This window comes from Ceratotherium simum, chromosome 28 (genome assembly GCF_057802395.1).
Source record: "Ceratotherium simum simum isolate JZ-2026a chromosome 28, ASM5780239v1, whole genome shotgun sequence".
NCBI classification, from domain to species: domain Eukaryota; kingdom Metazoa; phylum Chordata; class Mammalia; order Perissodactyla; family Rhinocerotidae; genus Ceratotherium; species Ceratotherium simum.
Window position 1 is genome coordinate 20851159 of NC_141927.1, and position 21555 is coordinate 20872713.

The window sequence follows — 21555 nt, forward strand, 5'->3', positions numbered from 1 at the left end:
AAGTGCATAAATCTTAATTGTACAGCCTGATGAATTTTCGTATGTATTCACCTGTATAACAACCACCTAAGTCAAGATATAGAACATTCCAGCACACCAAAGGCTCTGTCATGTCTCTTCCAGTCAAATACCACTCCCCACCCTCCAACATTCAAGCACAATCACTATTCTAACTTCTATCACTATAGTTTTGCCTATTCTTGAACTTTATATATATGTATAAACATGCATGTGTGTGTGGAGAGAGAAAATAGTAGAGTAGGGACTCGTGTGCCTGGCTTCTTTTACTAAACATTTTGTCAGTAAGATTCTCCCATTTTGTAGCACGCAACGGTAGTTCCTTTCTTTTTATTGTTTGTAGTATATTCCATTGCATGGATTTGTATACCCCAACTTACTTATCTGTTGATGAGCATATGAGTTATTTTCTGTTTGTGTTTATCATGAATCTAGCTGCCATAAATATTCTTGGGACGTTGTTGAGTATGCCTTTTCGTGAACAAAAACACTAATTTCTGTTGTGTGTATACCTGCTTCATAGGGTGGGCATATGTTTTGCTTAGGAAATCTTGCCAGTTTTTCAAAGTGGTGTTCTAAGTTAAATTTCCATAAGCAAGGTATGAGAGTTCTAGTTGCCCCACATCATCACCAATAGTTGGCATTGTCAGATGTTTTGTTTTGTTTGTTTTTAACTTTAGCCCTTCTGATGGGTACGTAGTGGTATCTCAATGTAGTTTTAATATGCATTTCTCTGATGACTGAGAGGGTGAGCACATTTTCAGATACTTATACCAGTATGATCATTTGGATATCCTCTTGGGGAAGTACCTATTCAAGTCCTTTGCCCATTTTTATTTTATTTTATTTTTTTGTGAGGAAGATTAGCCCCAAGCTAACACCTGTTGCCAATCCTCCTCTTTTTGCTGAGGAAGATTGGCCCTGGGCTAATGTCCACGCCCATCTTCCTCTCCTTTATGTGGGATGCCTGCCACAGAGTGGCTTGGTAAGTGATGTGTAGGTCCATGCCCAGGATCTGAACCTGCAAACCCCGAACCCCGGGCCGCCAGAAGCAGAGCGGCGTGGGAACTTAACCACTATGCCACTGGGCGAGCCCCCCTTTGCCTATTTTAGAATTCAAATGTTTATCTTTTCCTAGGGATTTTCTTTATATATTCTGGATATAAGACCTTTGTTGGATATAAATTCTGCAAATATTTTGTCCCAGTCTGTGTCTTGCTTTCTCACTGTCTTAGTGGTATTTTTTGATGAATAGTTCTTAATTTTAAAAAGAACAAATGATCAATCTTGTTTTTGTTTAGTGTTAGTGTTTAGTTAGTGTTTTTTGTGCCCAGTTTAAGAAATCCTTGCTGATAGTCAGAAGAGGATGAATCTGATTAAGTACAAGGTATATGCAGGACATCCTAACATTTTGAAGTTACAGTGCTTAACAGATTGTCTAGTGGTTGTATTTCAAGATAATAAACTCTACGGAGACATAAATGAGCCAATGAAGTACTTCCTTTGGTTTTAGTTGGCTAAATGTTTAGCAGTTGTCTGACACTCTTGATAATTAGTTCCATGTCTACGCTGGGCAAACATTCCTATTTGGATAAAAATGTTTCTTCCTCCTTATATATTACTTGTTTAATAAAATATAAAAAATTTACCAGAAACTAGAGAAGAGTATAATACTCAATAAGCATTCATTAGATATCTTCTGGATTGAACAGCCTTCTATACAATGTTCTTCTGATACAATACTACACTGTGTGCACACACACACACACAAACACATATCATATAGTCACATACGTATGTGTGTTTTCCTTATGTTTATTAGAACTTACATCAGGGCAACATATTAAAAACTAAAAAGAACAGAAGGCCGTTTTTATGTCCTACGAAGGGTAGGGAAGAAAAGCCTACCTTCACCTCCGACTTTTAAGAGAGGCAGCATAACGCGGCGACTATGGAAGAACACAGCTATTCAAATCTCTAGCACTTACTGGCTCAGTAAACTCCTAGAAGTTTCTTAACCCCCCTGGGTTTCAGTTTACTCATCTGTAAATGGGGATAATATTTAAATAATCAAATACATAGAATTATCATCATCACCTGGTACTATTTTCCCTGCATCATGCCCCAAAAGCTCAGCCTTCTACAAATGTCAGGGTTTCCTCATATATAACTGATTTGGGTTTCAGATTAAGATTTTAACCATGCGTTATTCATTCAATAATGCTGGAATTTATTCCAAATTATGCTGGAGGCCACTTGCATTTAGCCTCCCATCAAGAGATATATGGAAACCCCTTTTTGAATTTACTTCTATTCTGGTCTTCTACACCTGGCATAATGCCAATTCATTTTTTGACTAAAAAATGCAATCATATTGTCCTTCTGTACTCTTTTGAGAATATTATGATCTTAACACTTGATCTCTGCAAGCAATTATCTAGTTTCTTCAATTCTCCTTTTAATATTCCTTAAAAGAGTTGAAACATTTAAAATAGCCCGTTGGTCTGCGCCAAAACGTTCCCAGCTGGCTCAAAATGTGAACCAAATGATACCGCGGGCTTTATCTTTTTAAAATAAAGTCCACAAGAGTGATTCTAAATTGCCTAACTTAGAATTCAAGGCCTGCAATGTTCTGCTTTCTCAGAGATATCTCCCTTAATTGAGATTTCAGCTCAATAAAGATTATGTTTTTTCTTAGTTTCCTGTATCTTTGTGGCATATTTCTCCTTCTGTGACTTCATGAAGGCCATTGCCCATGCTTATCTGTCAACTTGTTTGCCACCCATATTTCAAGGTTCCACCATGTGACTGAGATGCCCCTGATGTCTTCGTAATACTATTTCTTATTTGGAAGTGGGCATATTTTATCTTATTGAGCTTTATAATCACCCTCTGAGATAAAAGGTGTATCATTATCACATATTACAAATGAGCAAATTAAGGTGTAGAGGGCTTAATCCTTCTTCTGAATGCTTCTGCATTGACAAGCTTACACTCATTCTATACTACCTCATTATATTATCTTTTTATGTGTGTATGACTTGTCATCACAGCTCAGTCTCCTTAAAAGCAGTTTACTTGATTGGTCCTTGTATTCTCCCCCTGTGACTTGAACAGGAAAGGATCTCAGTAAATATTAGCTATTTGACTTGTTAGAATCAAAGAATCATAAAACTTTGAGCAAAAAGGGAATCTTAAAGACCACTTAATGAATACTTGTGTTTCTCAAAGTCTTGAGGTTTGCAAAGAAACTCCAGAGAAATATCAGAACTGTAATTGGCCGCTTTAGGCTACCTCCAAATTCTAGGGGGTAAATGTTTTTTTCTCCTCTGTAGTTGGTGCTATAGGTATTGGAAGAAGTTGAGAAGTGCAAAGTGCAATGCTAATTGAGGCCTGGAGAGGTTAAGCAAATTGGCCCAAATCACACATTAATTCAACCAATATTGATTCAGCATCTGCTACTAATTGTGTAAGCACCAGGGCTAAAATAACCAGCAAAACAGACAAGGACACTGACCTTATAAAGTTTGCATGCAAGTGGGGGTAAGGGGAGGAGAGAGTCGTTAAATTAATATTCAATGTGTGTAACCCATATAAACCAGCCATTCGCTTGGTTAGTCCAGCGGAACATATTAAATAAAAGCAACTCAAATCTTGATTGCAGCCTCTCCAGAAAATATTGGAGGGAGAGTCCATTCTTATTACGCAACAAAAGATCTTTAACATCTTTTCCTGGGGCTGGCTCGGTGGTGTAGCTGTTGGGTTCGCACGTGCTTTGGCGGCCCAGGGTTCGCTGGTTCGGATCCTGGGCACGGACATACTCACCGCTCATCAAGCCATGCTGAGGCAGCATCCCACATAGAAGAGCTACAACTCTACAACTGTGATACACAACTATGTACTGGGGCTTTGGGGAGAAAAAAGAAAAAGAGGAAGATTGGCAACTGATGTTAGCACAGGACCAATCTTCCTCAAAAAAAAAAAAAATCTTTTCCTGTATCTTACCTTCTCAATATGGTTCTCAGCAACCAGTCATTGATGAAAATGGATTTTCCCAAAGTTCTTCCTGCCCCTCAGCCTGAAGAGCTCCTGGCTCTTTGGGCTCCCACCCTCTCCTTTTTCCATCTGTCCATCTATTCTATCCTCAATACAAATGAAGCTAGCTTCTTACGAGAGATTTCTTTAGTGGTTGTGGTGGTGGAAAAAAATGTGAAATCTCATGAATTGATTTCTGTTCCTGTCATATTTTTTTATTCCCACAGTAGGGTAAATGCAAAAGTGGCAAAGTACTTGACCTAGGCTGGGGGATTGGGGTAGACTTCTCTGAGAAAGGGACCCATGAGGCCGAGCTTGGACTATTAAATAAGTATTAACCAAGAAAAGGAGGTAAGACCATTCCGGGCTTAGGGATCATGGACCATGAGATCTCAGGTGAGAAGAAGCGTGGAAATGGTGTAAGGCCACGTGGCTGGAATACAAGGTAAGGAGGTGAAGGGAAGCGGGGAAGAGACAGAGGTCCGATTATGCAGGGCCTTGTGGACCACATTTAGGATTTGGTCTCCTTTTCTGACAGCACTGAGACGTTATCAAAAGGAAGGAGGACAGTGGCGTGATCAGATTTGCCTTCTGATGCAAAGAATTGGTTAGGGCTAGAGATTTGGGAGATTTGGGGAGAACTTCTAAGCAAACTTCTGTTGAATTGGGATAGTGCCAGAAGAGATGGGAAGAAGAGTAAAAATTCAGAAGCTTTTGGGGAAGAGATGGTCAGGACCTGGTGCTGATGGGATCTGGGTGCTGAAGGAGATTAAGGTCAACTATAACTCCCAAGCTCTGTCTTGAGCAAATGGATGATTATGATGATAGACATTGAAACAGGAAATTCTAGAAGAAGACTAGATTTTGTGGAAGAATTTTGAAGGTCAAAATGGTTAAAAAATGAGACAGGAAAAAAATAGTAATTTTGCTCCAGCACGTCATGTTATTTTATTTTATTTTTTTCCCAGAGGAAGATCAGCCCTGAGCAAACATCCATGCCAATCCTCCTCTTTTTGCTGAGGAAGACTGGCTCTGAGCTAACATCTATTGCCAATCCTCCTCCTTTTTTTCCCCAAAGCCCCAGTAGGTAGTTGTATGTCATAGCTACACATCCTCTAGTTGCTGTATGTGGGACGTGGCCTCAGCCTGGCCGGCAAAGCAGTGCGTCGGTGGGCGCCCAGGATCCGAATCCGGGCCGCCAGTAGCGGAACGCGCGCACTGAACTGCTAAGCCACAGGGCCAGCCCCCCTCGTCATGTTATTTTTGCTTGAATTATTTCCTTTTATCCTTTGATCTTATCAATAACCACTCATCATTAAGAAGCACACAGAGGGGCCGGCTCCGTGGCTTAGTGGTTAAGTGCGCGCGCTCTGATGCTGGCGGCCCGGGTTCGGATCCCGGGCGTGCCCCAAGGCACCACTTCTCCGTCCAGCGCGAGGCCGAGTCCCACGTACAGCAACTAGAAGGATGTGAACCTATGACATACAACTATCTGCTGGGGCTTTGGGGGGAAAAAAATGAATAAATAAAATCTTTAAAAAAAAAAAAAAAGAAGCACACAGAAAGCACTTTGAGTTTACTTGGCTATTTTCTTTGATTTCAAAGAATGACATATACATAGCATTGTCTAGTTGAGTAAAATTGGTAAGAAGCAGGTTTCATTCTAAATTTCACCATTGGTGATGATCATTTTGATCATCTGGTTAAGACGATGTATAGGAGGTTTCTCTACTGTCAAGTTACTAATTTTTCCCCTGTTAAATGAATAAGAAAGTTGTGGGGAGAAACTTGGAGATTCTATAAATATCCTTTCATCACCAAACTTGCACTCATTGCATGATGACTTTCTAATTCCACCATTCCCTCACTATTTATTAGTTGGCATAGTAGAAAGCACTTTCTTTTTCTCTTTTCTTTCTTTCATTTACATCGGTATGGATTCATAAATTCTCACTTTATTCAATAGGCTATAATCCATTACTATCATTATATTAATGCTCAATTTGTCCCAGTTTTGGTCAGTGGGAGCCACTACAAGCCAACTCCTATGTCCTTTTGATTTGTGCTCATCGTTTTTTGAGCATATTCTTACAGATCCAATATGTTCCTGACTCATCTTGCACTTTTCTTGCCCCAATTTTGGCATCAGCATTTCTCCAAGAAATTCAGGTTCTATTTAACGGAGAAAAAGTATTTAGAAACAATGATCTGAACAGGTGTTCTCTTTACTAGATACTCTTCTAGGCCCTATGAATGGATGGATCTAGGAAATTATACACACACTTAAACATACATACACTTACATACATACGTATATACACAGATATAGATTTATTTCCATATCTGTAACTATTACTACCTTTATCTATATCTTAGTCTGCTTGGGCTACTATAACAAATTACCATAGACTGGATGGCTCAAACAATAAACATTTATTTCTCAGAGTTCTGGAGGCTGGAAATCCAAGATCAGGGCGCCAGCATGGTCAGGTTCTTGGTGAGAAACCTCTTTCTGGTTTACAGCAGCCATCTTCTTGTAGCATCATCACATGGTGGAAAGAGGGCTAGCTAGCTCTCTGGCCTCTTCTTATAAAAGCACTAATCCCATTCATGAGGGCTCCATCCTCATGACCTAATCACCTCTCAAAAGCTCCACCTCCGAATATCATCTTATTGGAATTAGGGTTTCATTATACAAATCTGGGGCAACACGACATTCAGTCCACTACAATCAATAAATCTATATCTAGATACTAAAAACCATGAGTTAATATTTGTACCTCCAATTCCAATCCAGTACCACAGGATACAGTTTATTCTTCCCCCTTTCAATATTTCTAACTCTCTTCACCAACAATGAAAAATCTTGTTTTCATTATTCTCAATGTATGTATATATTTGCTCAAGTCTAGAATACACAGAGGTTAGTTTTGGAATTGCTAGCCCACTGAGAAAAGCAAACCTACTAGAGTTAATATTTATTTTGGTTTCTTTGTCTTTAAGGTAAAATTTAAATACCATGAAATGCACGAATCTTAAGTACACTGTCTTAGTAAGTTAGGGCTGCTCTAATAAAGTGCCACAGACTGGGTGGCTTATAAACAACAGAAGCTTATTTCTCATAGTTCTGAAGGCTGGAAGTTCAAGATCAGAGTACCAGCATGGTCAGGTTCTGGTGAGAGCCCTCTTTCAGCTGGCAGATGGCTAACTTCTCATTGTATCCTCATATGGCGGAAAGAGGATGACAGAGCTCTCTGGGGTCTTTTATAAGGTCACTAATCCCATTCATGAGGGCTTCCCCCTCACGACCTAATTACTTCCCAAATGCTCCACCTCCTAATACCATCATATTTCAACATATGAATTTTGGGGGAACACATTCAATCCATAACATATACAATTTGATGAGTTTTGACAAATGCATACTCCGATATAACCACACCTCCATGAAAATTGAGAACATTTCCTTTACCCCATAAAGTTCTCTTATGCCTCTTCCTAATTATCACCCCACCAGAGACAAATGCTCTTCTAGTTTTTTTGTCCTAGATTTATTTTTTCACCATAAATTTTCAGCATAGACTTTTTAACCTATTTGAGAAATTCACAGTAGAGGAAGCATACAGTGTGTATTCTTTGTGTCTACTTTCTTTCTTTCACTCAGCATAATATCAGAGATTCATCCATGGTTTTAGGTGTATCAATAGTTCTTTCCTTCTGCATAATTTTCCATTGTTTGAATATACCACGATTTGCTCATCCATTCACCTGCTAACGGGCTTTGGGTTGTCTTCAGTTTTTGATGGCTACGAATGTTCTTGTTCATGCCTTTTTGTGGATGTATGTTTTCATTCCTCTTTCGTAAATATTTAGGAGTGGAATTTCTGAGTCAGAGGGTAGATGTATATTTAACTTTATATGAAATCTTTTCTGAAAGTGGTCGTATCATTTTGCATCCCATCAGCAATGTATGAGAGTTCCACTTCCTCCACATGTAGGCCAATATTTGGTGTTTTCAGTATTTTTCATTTTAGCCATTCAAGTTAGATATGGGATAGTATCTCGTTGTAGTTTTAATTTGCATGTCCCTGATGACTTATAATATTGAGCACTCTTTTGTGTGCTTATTGGACATTCATAAAGCTTCCTTTGTCGTGTGTCTCTTCAAGATTCTTATTCAGGGGCCGGCCTGGTGGCACAGCCGGTAAGTGCACACGCTCTGCTTCAGCGGCCCGGGGTTCACAGGTTCGGATCCCAGGTGAGCACTGAAGCACCACTTGTCAAGCCACGCTGTGGTGGTGTCCCATATAAAGTAGAGGAAGATGGGCACGGATGTTAGCCCAGGGCCAACCTTCCTCAGCAAAAAAAAAAAATAAATAAAAGAGGAGGATTGGCATCGGATGTTAGCTCAGGGCTGATCTTTCTCACAAACAGACAAACAAAAGATTCTTATTGACTTTTTTCTTTGATTGATGTCTGTTTATTATCGAGTTGTAGCAGTCATTTTTTCATTCTGGATACAAGTCCTCTGTCAGATGTATGTTTTACATATATCTCCCAGTCTGTGGCTTCCTATTAATTTTCTTAAGTGTCTTTGGTGAGAAGTTTTTAATTTTTTTTTTTTTGTGTGTGAGGAAGAACAGCCCCTGAGGTAACATCTGATGCCAATCCTCTTCTTTTTTTCTGAGGAAGATTGGCCCTGAGCTGACATCTGTGCCCATCTTCCTCTACTTTATATGGGATGCCACCACAGCATGGCTTAACAAGCAGTGCGTCGGTGTGTGCCTGGGATCCAAACCGGCAAACCCCGTGCCGCTGCAGTGGAGCGCGCACACTTAACCACTTGCGCCACTGGGCTGGCCCAAGAAGTTTTTAATTTTGAGGAAGTTCAATTTATCATTTTTTGCTTCTATGATTGTTCTTTCTCTGTCCTATATAGGAAATCTTTGCCTTCTTCCGGGTTTCGACAATGTACTGAGTTTTCCCTTTTCAATCTCTTTAGTTTTATCCTTTACATTTAGGTCTGTGATTCATCCTGAATTAATGAGGTAGAGGTTATGGTTCTTTAGTTTCCATGGATATCCAGTTTTCCAGCATAATTGATTGAAGACTTTCCTTCCCTCACTGAATTGCATGGGCTCCTTTGTTACTATGGCTTTGTAGTATAGTTTGAAATCCAGAAGCATGATACCTTCAGCTTTCTTCTTTGTTCTTAGGATTGCTTTAGCTAGTCAGGGTCTTTTGTGGTTCCACACAAATTTTAGGATTATTTCTTATATTTCTGTGAATTGACACATTTGTCCAAAATGAAACAACCATATAGGCATTGGTCTATTTCTGCTCTTTATTTTGTTCCATTGATCTATGTGTCTATTCTGTTGCCAATATTGCACAGCTTGATATTAAACTTTTATATTAGGTTTTAAAGTCAAGTAGCATAAATCCTCCAGCTTTATTCTTTTATTTCATGATGTTTTAGCTGTTCTAGGTCCTTTGCATTTCCACATAACTTTTAGAATCAGATTGTCACTTTTACAAAAATGTATGCTGCGATTATTGTTAGGATTACAATAAATTTCTAGGTTAATTTGGGAAGAATTGACATCTTAACAATATTGAGTCTTCAAAACATGAACATGGTGTATCTTTATATTTATTTAGGTGTTATTTAATTTCTCTTATTAATATTTATAATTCTTAGCATTGAAGTTTTGTTTATCTTTTGTTCAATTTGTCCCTAAGTCTTTTGTGTTTCTAATGCTATTGTTAATGAAATTATTATTTTTTTATTATTATTTTTTTCTTTGTGAGGAAGATCAGCCCTGAGCTAACACCCATGCTAATTCTCCTCTTTTTGCTGAGGAAGACCGGCTCTGAGCTAACATCTATTGCCAATCCTCCTCCTTTTTTTTTCCCCAAAGCCCCAGTAGATAGTTGTATGTCATAGTTGCACTGGAATTATTTTTTAATTTGATTTTCAACATTGTTTACTGTTAGAGTGTAGAAATACAATTGATTCTTTATATTGACCTTATATCCTGAAATCTTGTTAAACTCACATATAAATCCCAGTACTTTTTTGTAGATTCTTTAAGATGTTCCATATAAACAATTGTATTACCTGCAAATAGGATCATTTTCCTTCTTCCTTCCAATTGATATGTATTTTATTTCCATTTCTTCCCTTACCAAACTGTTTCAGAGTGCCAATAGAGTAGAAATAAAGGGAGAGTGGACATTTTTGTTTTGTCTCCAACCTTAGAAGAGCAGTGTTTCACCATCGCAACGGCCTAAAATACGCCACTCCAAAATGTGCCACTTTGGCATAAGGATTATTTTGAGCTGAAGGCAATTGAGAATCAACAGATGCAGGAAAAGTCCTCTGCCCTCCCCTTATCTGCCTAAAAGCAGGGCATAAATTTCCCTTTTTGAAGGTGGCATTGGCATAAATTTCCTCCCTCCTCACTCCCCCCATCTCCTGTACCAGAATGAGGACAGCAACTTTTATCACCAGAGATGAGGCTGCGTAAACAGACTTTACTAAAATAACCCTTATCTCAAATTAGTTTCTCCCACATATTTCCTAGTTACTTTCCCACAGCATATCATCCCTAGAAGCCCAAAGCCCCTTTCCTTTGTCTAGTCACTTCTCCACAATCTACTGCCCTTTGTTAAAACAACATATAAGCCTCTAGTTTAACCACTTCTTTGGGTTTTCACTTTTCTGTCATGTCCCCATGCACGTAAAAATATTACCATCAATAAAATTTGTATGCCTTTTCTGTTTATCTATCTTTTGTCAGTTTAATTTGCAGTCCCCAGCCACCAGCCACTGAACCTAAGAGGGTAGAGGAAAAGGTTTTATTCCCTCCCCTACACCATCAAGTATGATATTAGCTGAAGGGTTTTCATATATGCCCTTTATCAGGTTGAGAAGATTCCTTTTTATTCCTAGTTTGTTGAGTTTTATCATGAGTGCACCTACTTTATCACGTGCCCCATGCTCTGTCCTTCTACTCTTCAAGCCATTAAGACTGTGTTCTGCTTGTGTTGTAGCTGCTCTGCCCCACAGGGACTGGGCAGCGTCTTCAATTAAAAAGTCATGTATAGTTCCCTTCTTTCAAGGGTTGACTCCTCTCCAGTTTCTGTCTGCTTTTCGTCACTCTCCAGTGCCTTCAGATAGACATTGTTTATATTTTTTTCATAGAGTGTAATTGTTTTCCACAGAAGGTTTAGTTTGATAAAAGCTACTCCGCCATTAACAAAAGTAAAACTCCAGATGACCACTTTAAAAAATATGCCTTTGTGTTCAGTGCAATTGATAAAGCCCTGAAAAACATGGCTTGTTTCATTGCTCACAAACAACCAGATTCCTAATCACTGGCACATGCGTGAAGCAGAGAATGAGAAGGAGGGCGTACCTAGAACCTCAGGTGACTGCCCTTGAAATGATCTAGATTTCAAGTGCTTTGTTGAATTCTACTATGGTCACAGCTCCTGAATGATTCGCTTAGTCAAATGTACATTAAGGACAATGCATTTCATTAAAATAACTTATTGAGAGTCTTAAAGGAATTGTGGTGACAGAGGAAAATGAAGGATGTTTCGCAAGTTACTTGCAATTTCAGAATAATAACTAGAGTAAGAAGATGGATGTATGGAGTCTAAATAATAAAATAACCAGTTAAAAGAATAATGAGATGGGAGAAAAATGTTTTATATGAAGTTCAAAGAGTTATTACCTATCAGCTCTTTTAGGATAAGAACTACATTTTATACTTTGTTTTATACTTTATACAGTGGATTTTTTAGAGTATTCACACCTAATAAAACACATAAAGGACACAGTATCCATTTAATAAGTATTTTTGGACTAACCATAATAAAATGACACACCTTAAATTTATACAATATTATATGTCAATTACATCTCAATAAAGCTGGCAAAAAGAAAAAGACTATTGTATGTATCCATGTATTTTTCCCCATAATAATAATTGGCCTTTCTTAAATATTTACCACATCAAATATATAATTAACATATTTGGGATTTCAGAGGACATTATTTTATTTAAACCCACTTTATGGAAGATAAAACATATACACTCAAACCCATGGAGGCTCTCATAAGAACTTGGACAAATCTGTGATAACTGTCCTGTAAAAAGGGCACGGAGGCTCTTTGGAAAGATTCTAGAAATCACAAGCTCAGGTTTAAACCAGTTGTAAGTAAATCTTGATAAAGGGTCTTCTCAGTTAAATAAAACTAGTTCTTTCCCAAAGAAGGCAAAATTATACCTGAAGCCCTTAGCTTCAGGCCTCCCCAAAGGCTCTATTCCTCACTGGTTGCACAACTTCCTTTTAAAACAATTAAAATCATGTCTGGTAAAATCATACAAAGTTGTGCTGTTTCCTATTTTAATATTCTTGTAAATATAGTTCAGCTACAGTTCAGTATCATGTGAGATCTTCATTAATTATGAGCATAGATTAGATGAAAAAATAAAGATCTGTTCTGATGTTCCATTCTTGAAGTAAGAAGAAAGAAATACATTTGCCGATTTCAAACTATTGAACCTACTGAAAGCTTTTCCTAAGGACAACCCAGGAATCAATATAAAGCAGTAAAGTGACTGCTTTGTTTGCCTTCCAAAAAGCACTGTAGAAAATGAATATTTAATGACAGACAAACCAATATGCTGAATGTAAGGAATAATGGCTTGGGAAAGTAGATAGAAGGATTTTGTTACATTGGAGGATCAAGTGAATTACAATTAGTCTAATGATGAAACCTTTTAAGTCTTTGCTTTATGGCTGTTGTCTTGAAATACAAGTCATGGGTTTATTATAAATCCTATTTTCATGGTCCACGGAGCTTCGCCACATGCACGCAGATAATATGTACTCATAATTATCCGTAATGGGTCCATGAACCTAAGATTGAATTTAACTTTGTTTCTTTTCCTTGGCTTATAATTTTTACCTGGGGTACAAAATAGAAGACATATCAAGGGTCTCCAATGCTGTTTAAAGCGTTTGAAAGATCTCCCCATTTCCAGTTCATCTTGGTGTCTGAACGAAAGACAAGGAATGATTCGATCAACCAGCAACAAAGATGTCTGACAGGTCAGGCTTACCTGGGAACACTCAACCTACAGAAGGTTTGAAATCAATCTAATTAGGAAAATTTCCCCCTTTAAAAGCAATGGATTTGTTAGTCCATTTCGTGAGAAATGAATTGACCAGTCCTTTTATTCCATGAGGATTTTGTTCTGGAGGTTCTAACCTTTTTCTCAGATGGAGCCACTGGATTTTCTCAAAGCCTTAGGATTATTGGTGCCCAGTGGGTGTGTCTCTGCATGCTGTTGAGTCAGGAAATGAAGAGGAAGATCAGTGTGTGAGTGTGTGCATGTGTAGTGTGTGTGTGTGTGTGTGGGTGTGGGGGTGTGTGTGTGTGTGTAGTGGTGTAGGTGGCGACGGAAAAGTTTCTCTTTTGAATCCCAGAATATGTTTACTATGGCATATTATTTTTATCTCCCTAAATAAACTTTTTTGGGGTCTGGTTCTATTTTCTTCTTTCAAATTCTATATTCAATAATTCATTGTTTTGACTTCTGAGAGTGCTCCTGGGATTTTCAGTTTTCTTTTTTTACACAATAGAGAAATGGATGGAGATATTGACAGGAGATGTAAGGCCCAAAATTTGGGGGCAAGTTAAAGCAACTAGCTAATAGAAATCCTCTAAGCTATTCTTAGGACACTGTCACTTTGGAAGAGTTAAGCTAAGCTGTGTAACCTGGAGTAATTTATTTGACTACTCTGCATCTCAATTTCCTCAACCGTAAAATAGAGTTTAAAAATAGTACCCAGCACATAGGGTTGTTACAAAGATCAAATGAAGTTAATACATGTAAAAACACTTAGAATAGTGCCTGGCACATAGCAAGTATTCTATAAATGTTACACACCATTATTGTAATTGTCTGTATTTTCTTTAAAAAAACCTATCGAACAGTGTTTTGCCATTTTTATCAGTCAAAATCCTTTTCTGATCTACATCGGTTACATTCACATATTTCTGTGTAATTTTCTAATATGATCGTGGGTTCAAGTTGTTTTACTTTATTCCATATAAACATATCCATGTATTACATCCTCCGCTTACTCGTCATTTTAATTTTTATATGGTAAGTATAACTAAAGAACTATGCCATGTGTTTCTTTAGAGAGACTAAATAAAGACATCAATATTTTTTATTTTAATATATAGATTTATTGCAGTACAACTAAAATTCCTGTGATAAATAGTAGTGAAAAATAAATGGACGAAAGTATCAAAACATTTTCCTAGGTAATAATGGTAGATTCAGCCTAGCAGATTTGGAAAACTGAACACACTGCAACAATGATCAAAATCATATGCTATTGAGTTTTCATAGTTGAAATATGAACCTGACCTATAACGAGACAAAACAAATGTAGGACAAGGGATAATCACTGAATACATTGTCTTCCAAATAGTTGGCTAACAAGTTGGAAGGAATCAACTGAGATACATAAACACATGAGACTCAAAACACTACAACAAATTCCAGCTGTATCAAAGAGTAAAAGCATTTTTTAAAAACTGAAGAGTAGCTTATTTATCCCAGATGTGGAGAGAACATGCACTTCTGATCACTGGAGAAATGAAGGTTGTTACCAGGAGTAGATAGATTAATTGAATATACTTTTAAAACTTTTAATTTTTATGCAACAAAATGTAAAATAGAAATATTATAAAAGAGAATTTCCAATATAGAATAGATATGTTACAAACATAACTCGATAGTAGATTTCTCTCCAAAATATATGAGGAAATAAATGATTATGTAAGTCAATAACCACTTTCCACTTGATGTATGGTCAAAAAGTGTACAGTCAAGAAAATATAGACTAAATAATCATGTTTTTAAAAAAATCACAGTTGTATTAAGAATGAAAAAAAAAGGCAAACCCAATCAGCTTGAAGACTCCCTTACAGGCATAGTAAACTGGAAGAAATTGAAAATTTGTAAAACCCAATCTTGACAAGTCTTTGGAGGGGGGCAGAAGGTATGCTGTATACATTAATGGTAGAAATATACAATGGTTACATCTTCCTGGAGGGTATCCATAGAATGCTCTTTGACCCATTACCATTTCCTCAGTCTGTGAGAGGAAAACTAACATATACAGCAATTTTCAATGCAGCATTACCTATAACGGGAAAATTAGCAGCAGTTCAAATGCCCCAAAATATTTAAATGTTAAGTATATTACCATATAAAAATTAAAAATTTTTTATTACCATATAAAAATTAAAATTACCATATAAAAACTTAAAGAGACTCCCAAAGGCCAAAGATAGAAAATTTGATAACTGTAATGGATTGAAATACATGAGTTCATAATTAAAACAAAAACAGAGACTTATTTGATTATCTTTGCAGGATTCCAGGGAAACAACTCATTTTTTGATTAAAATGGTAAATATAGGGAAAGAATCAAGTATTTTTCCTATCTTTCCTATATTAACTATTTCATTGGGTAATTAAACAGTAGAAGAGGATATGTTTCTTTTTATAGAAATATTCGTTAATAAGTGAAGAAGAAATGATTGAATTATAATACCATAACTTTGCAACCTCTAATGAAATAACGGATAGGCGTTGAGCATCAATGGCTACTAACATCACAAAAAGTGAGTCAACCAGACATTTTCTACCTCCTAGTGAAAGAACACAATACCATCAATGACCTATTCTTCCTCCCACCAAAATTAAACTTGAATCTAATCAAGCCTGTAGGCCCAACTACCAACTAACTGGAGACAGAGAGAACAAAGGATCATGAAGATGCAATCAGGAGAATCCCGACAGTGGGAAACTCTACAGGTCCAACGATCCCATTTCTTTAACAAATATATTGCAAAGAGAATTTGGGAAGAGGGGAGAGAGAGGGAAAGAGAACACGAGATTAAAATGTTTAAAAAAACAGGCAAAAACTTAACTATAGTGTTTAGGAACGGATACATGGATAATAAAACTACAAAGAAAAGCAAGGAAGTGATTACTATAAAAGTCAATGTGTTTACTGTTAGGGCTGAAGGAGGGGACATGATCAGCATGGGTGCTTGGCAATATTCTATTTATTTCTTGACCAAGGTAGTGGTTTAAAGGGTGTGTCCTTTATAATATTTATTAGGTTATGAATTTGTTTCATGCAGTTTTTTGTGTCTGTTATATTTTACAATTAATGGTGTGGTATAATAAGAAATATATTTGGTCTTTGACCCCAGTTCCTGGCACAAATCTCCTAACACCCTTGGAACTTCCCGAGTGATAGGAGTATCTTTTGTCATTCATAAGAAGCCCCTTTTGAGCACACTTAAGTTTACGCAAATAATGTGACTTAGGATGGGGCTGTTCACTAGAAAGACCAAGTGATTAGAAGGCTGGAACTTTCAACATCACCCACCGACCTCTGGGAAGGGGAAGTGGGGTGGGCTCTGTAGATTAAGCTCTATAAAAACTCTTGAACAACAGCTTTGATTAGTTTCCAGGTTGGTGAATACATCCATGTGCCAGGAGGGTGGCGCATCACAGTTCCATGGGGGCAGAAGTTCCTGCACTCTGGACCCTTCCAGATCTCATTCTATGTACCTCTTTATCTGGCTGTTCTTCTGTGTCCTTTATAATATCCTTTATAATAAACTTATAAATGTAAGTAAATGTTTCTCTGAATTCTGTGAGCCTCTCTAACAAATTGATTGAACCCAAGGAGGGAGTTGTGGGAACCTCCAGTTTATAGTGAGTCGGTCAGAAGCACAGGTAACAACTTGGACTTGCACTTGGCATTTGAAGTGGGGGATCTTTGGCATCTTCACCAGTGGGATCTGACACTATCTAAGAATTGAGTTAAATTTGTTGGACACTCATTCAGTGTTCTCTGAGAACTGAATTGCTTGTGTTGGAAAAAACACATTGGAGAAGGTTAAAAAAGTACCCATATCTTTCTGGATGAAAGATTTGAACTAGTTAAATTAATATTTAAAGGGCTGCCTCCAGGTACATGCATTTTAATGGAAACCTGTTGAAGGTTACCTAGAATGCCAAATTGTTAAAATAAATAACTCCAGGTATTCACACTAACAGTGGTATTTTATTTTTGCCTTTTAACTTTTCAGCAACAGAAAATTCTTCTACATTAAAGATCATTCAGAGAAATGGGATCATTTCTTGGCACCAGAGGATATCTGGTGGGGCATGGGAAGAAAATATGAGGATTTCTATCTAGCTATCTGTCTGTCTATCTGTCTACTTTAGAATCTTATCATTTTCTTTGTTTTTATTTATTTATTTTTTGTGTGTGTGAGAAAGATCAGCCCTGAGCTAACATCTGATGCTGATCCTCCTCTTTTTGCTGAGGAAGATTGGCCCTGAGCTAACATTCGTGCCCATCTTCCTCTACTTTATATGGGATGCTGCCACACCATGGGTCTAAGAGCGTTGCGTCGGTGCGCACCCGGGATCCCAACCAGCGAACCCTGGGCCGCAGAAGCAGAGCACGCGCATCCAACCGCTTGTGCCACCGGGCCAGCCCCATCCTTTTCTATTTTTGTGTATAGTTTATTATGTACATATCAGTACTCTAGTGCTATATATAATTCATAAATGAATAAGTATTGGGCATACATACTCTATTTTTTTGTAGATAGGGGAGTATAAGCAGAATGATTTAGATGCCACTGGTCTACTCACTTGAATGGTTTGGGCCTGAAATGAAAGGCTGAAATGAGGAAGTATATGGTAGACTGGAGGGAATGATGTTCTGGGAAGGCAAGTCCTTCCACAGCCTCAAGTTCGTAGGCCAATGGGAAGGCAAATGAGTGATATCAGCAATTCCAAACATGAGCTCATACACAAATCATAAATACATGAATAAAAATGTCATATATTTTATCCTCACAACAACCCCATAAGATCTAAAGAACTAATTTTATAATAGAGAAACTGAGATTCAGACAGGTCAAATCAGTTAAAACATATCTAGGTGTCAAAACTAATTCTTCTAACTCCAATTTGTGTCCTCGATTTTGGAGTGATAATTGTATTTTTTCTTGTTTGTAGTAGATTTATTCTCCTATTTAAGATTTGCAGACAACAAAAAAAATTTCCTGGGTTAAACAACAAATAACAATTAGCTGTGGGTTTCTAGAGCAGATAATCAGATTGTAAATTAGTGAGGATTAACCATAATTTCATAGGTACTCAAAAAGAGATTAAAAGTATACTTATCGAAAACAGATAAATCTTTGGTGGTGTTAAATTACTGTCCTACATTAGCAACCTGACTTCTCAGTGTTCTAGATATCCAAAGGTAAGATTGTCTTACTTTCTGGTAACTAATCAGGTGCTGACTTACAATGTTGGTGCACTGCAATGTGATTTAGGCAAACGTAGTGTCAGTCCTACTGACTGGATGGAGAAAATAGCGATAATATTTGCAGTGGCTCTTCCCTGACTTGGCAGCCTATGTTTAGAAGAGTGATTATATTTTGAGGAATCCTTGTGTAACAGCATGAGGGCTAATTGCTGTTGTTTATTTAGTTTATGGCTCTTCCTACATCATTTTGGTTTCCAAACATCTGCTAGAAATTAGAGCACAAGGCCTACTTGACTCCATGCCATTTGCAAAGGGAGAGGATCTCAGAGTCAAGTATGGATCAGGACCTATGAATCAAGACCAAAAGTTGCAAAAGGAATACCAAAAATCAATCAGTAGACCAGGCCTGGATGCTGGGTACCAGTCACAATGCAATAACACTGAACCCATTAGGCTCCATGGGTTTGCACCCTTTGCCCTTTTTCCAGGTGATCACTGATCAACTAGCAGGGCCCAAGGAGGCTGAGGGCAAGTTGGAAGGCTGCCTCCAGCTCTCTAAGGGCTTAGTGTGGCCAAGAGAAAAAGGCCAGAAGCATAAATTAAAAGCAAATTCAAAAAGTCTAAGTAGACTGTGATAGTCTCAAAGGTATGAGACTTAAAGGCCACAGACTTCTTAATATATTTGTCATGAAGCAATAAATACTTTGAAATTGAAAATACATCCCCTTTTTAAGGGAAGACTCCATCTGACTGGAGCAAAGACCAACCAATTCCAAGTGTGACACAGTTATGATTCATTGTCAAGAGTGGATTACGCAGACCAGTAGTTTCTTTAGTCATGACATTTTAAGTACTCCAAGTAAACATTTTTAAAGTGGTTGCATAACAAACTGGTGGTGCTATATTTTTTAAAATTTCTTCCTAATATGAAGAGGTAAAAAGCAGAATTACAGAACAACTTGTTTGTGTGTGAGCTAAAATAATTTTGGCATCATGCTATAAGAATGGTTCCTTCTACAGAGTCTATAAATGGAATACAAGGACTGTTGAAGATGCCTTCCATGGTACAGGAGGATGAAAGTTTTCCAGATGCTCTCAGGTTATTTTGATAAGAGGAAGCTATATTTCCTTATTATTGCTACTATTTGAACTTGCAACAAGAAATTCTTTTCTCTCTTGAGATACTTTATTTATAAATCTGCAGACTTCTACACAAGAACATCCCCACTCTGATAGTTACCCTTCTGGAACATGGAAAGGGAGTCTGCAAGTCCACTAGGAAGATGAATGGATAATTAGGAACCCAAGAATTATTTGTAAATAAATGAAGACCATTCACTATTCTCATACTATTTTATTGCTATGCAATCATTGCTACAGCTGGTCAGTTTGTGTATTTGTTCACTCATGTCTCACAATCTCAGGATACAAGAATTAAAAGTCATGTGGCTATTTGTAATATACATTTTCTCTCAACAGAAATAGGAAAAAAGTCATCAACAGTATCACAAAATTCCAGCATTCTGGGTCTTTGCCACTTCTCACAATTCTTCAGCACCTACCAAATGACCAGCTGACTAGAAAATTTCTGGAATGTTGTATAAAGCAACTGTGTCTATCTTTGACGCGAGGGATTTGTGGACATGTTAGAATTTTACCATAAGCATATTTGCCTTTTAAAAGCACATCTGAAGGAAATGCTATCCATACACCCCTCTAATTACAGTCAATCTTTGATCCCATTATGCTCTTATAAGGCCTGATGGACTTTGGCCTGGTCCCTGACTGGGTGAATACCTTCATCAAGTTTAGTTTTATTATGATACTTTTGGTTTTTATTCAAAGCCACTATGAAAAATAACCATATTAAGTTTCTTACTGTATTATCAATAATAAATTGTTGTTTTCTAGTCTGTAGTTTGATCCGAATCGTGAGGGAAAAAAATTTCTCTTTGAATTCAGTGCTAGGAAAAGCTTTGCTTCCGTTGAAGAACTACCAGCCCCTTTTGAAAATGGCAATTATGTAACTGGTTGGGGCACTTGGCTACCAGGAAGCTCAGTGGTTTGTTACTCAATAGTATGTTTACTTTTCATCTGTGTGTTTTTGCTTGGATCCTATTTTACACTTCGATATATTTACTTTTTAAATTTACTGTGCCTGTTTTCTAGAGCTGTTCAAATCCCTCATTCAATGAAATGGTGGTATAAGTAAATATCAATAAGTAACAAAAGGGATCAAGTATGGGAATAAAATACAATGACTCCATGGAATCCCCATGGAATTACTTCCTCACTGCTCAAATGATGTCCTGGAGTTTCTCCCTTGGGAATTAAGCTTGGAGCTCTTTTTTCATTTCTTATTGAGAGTGACTTTGGGAAAATTAGCTGGAAGCTCTATCCCAGGCAGATATCACTGCTAATAAAATTCTAAGGAATTTGCTAACTCATCATTTTCACCATAATTACAGCATGTTAGTTAAAGGTTTATGTACTAAAGTCTTCCTTTTTAGATAAACTAGACAAGAAATAGTCTGAAAGCATAGAGCATTTTGCTCCCCCCCATTAATGCATGAGAAATTTGATCATTTATTTTATGTATAAGGGAAATTAGCAGGGAGAGAATCTTAGTCATTCCTGAAGGCAAAACTTCAAGTAGTGAAAAATTTTTAAATGTTGGAATGGGTACTATTATTTACATGGCTCAAAATTCAAAAAATACAAAATTATATCTAGTGAAAAGTTTCTTTTCAAACTTTGTCCTCCAGCTGTCCAGCTCCCTTCCCAAGAAGCAAGCAATCTTATCAGTTTCTGGGATATCTTTTCAGAGATATTTTATGCTTATACAAACAAATATATGTATATATGTATACATACAAGTGTATATAATTTCCCCCTTTTTAATAAAGAGTGTAACATACTATTAGATAATTGTTTCATATTTTTAAAAAATTGTGCACACAATGTATCTCGGAGATCATAAAAGTACAAAGAGCTTTCTCATTCCTTTTTTGAAGATTCCACAGAATGTCATTTTATGACTGTTTCAATATTTACCAGTCCTTTATTAATGAACATTTATACTTTTTTCAATCTTTT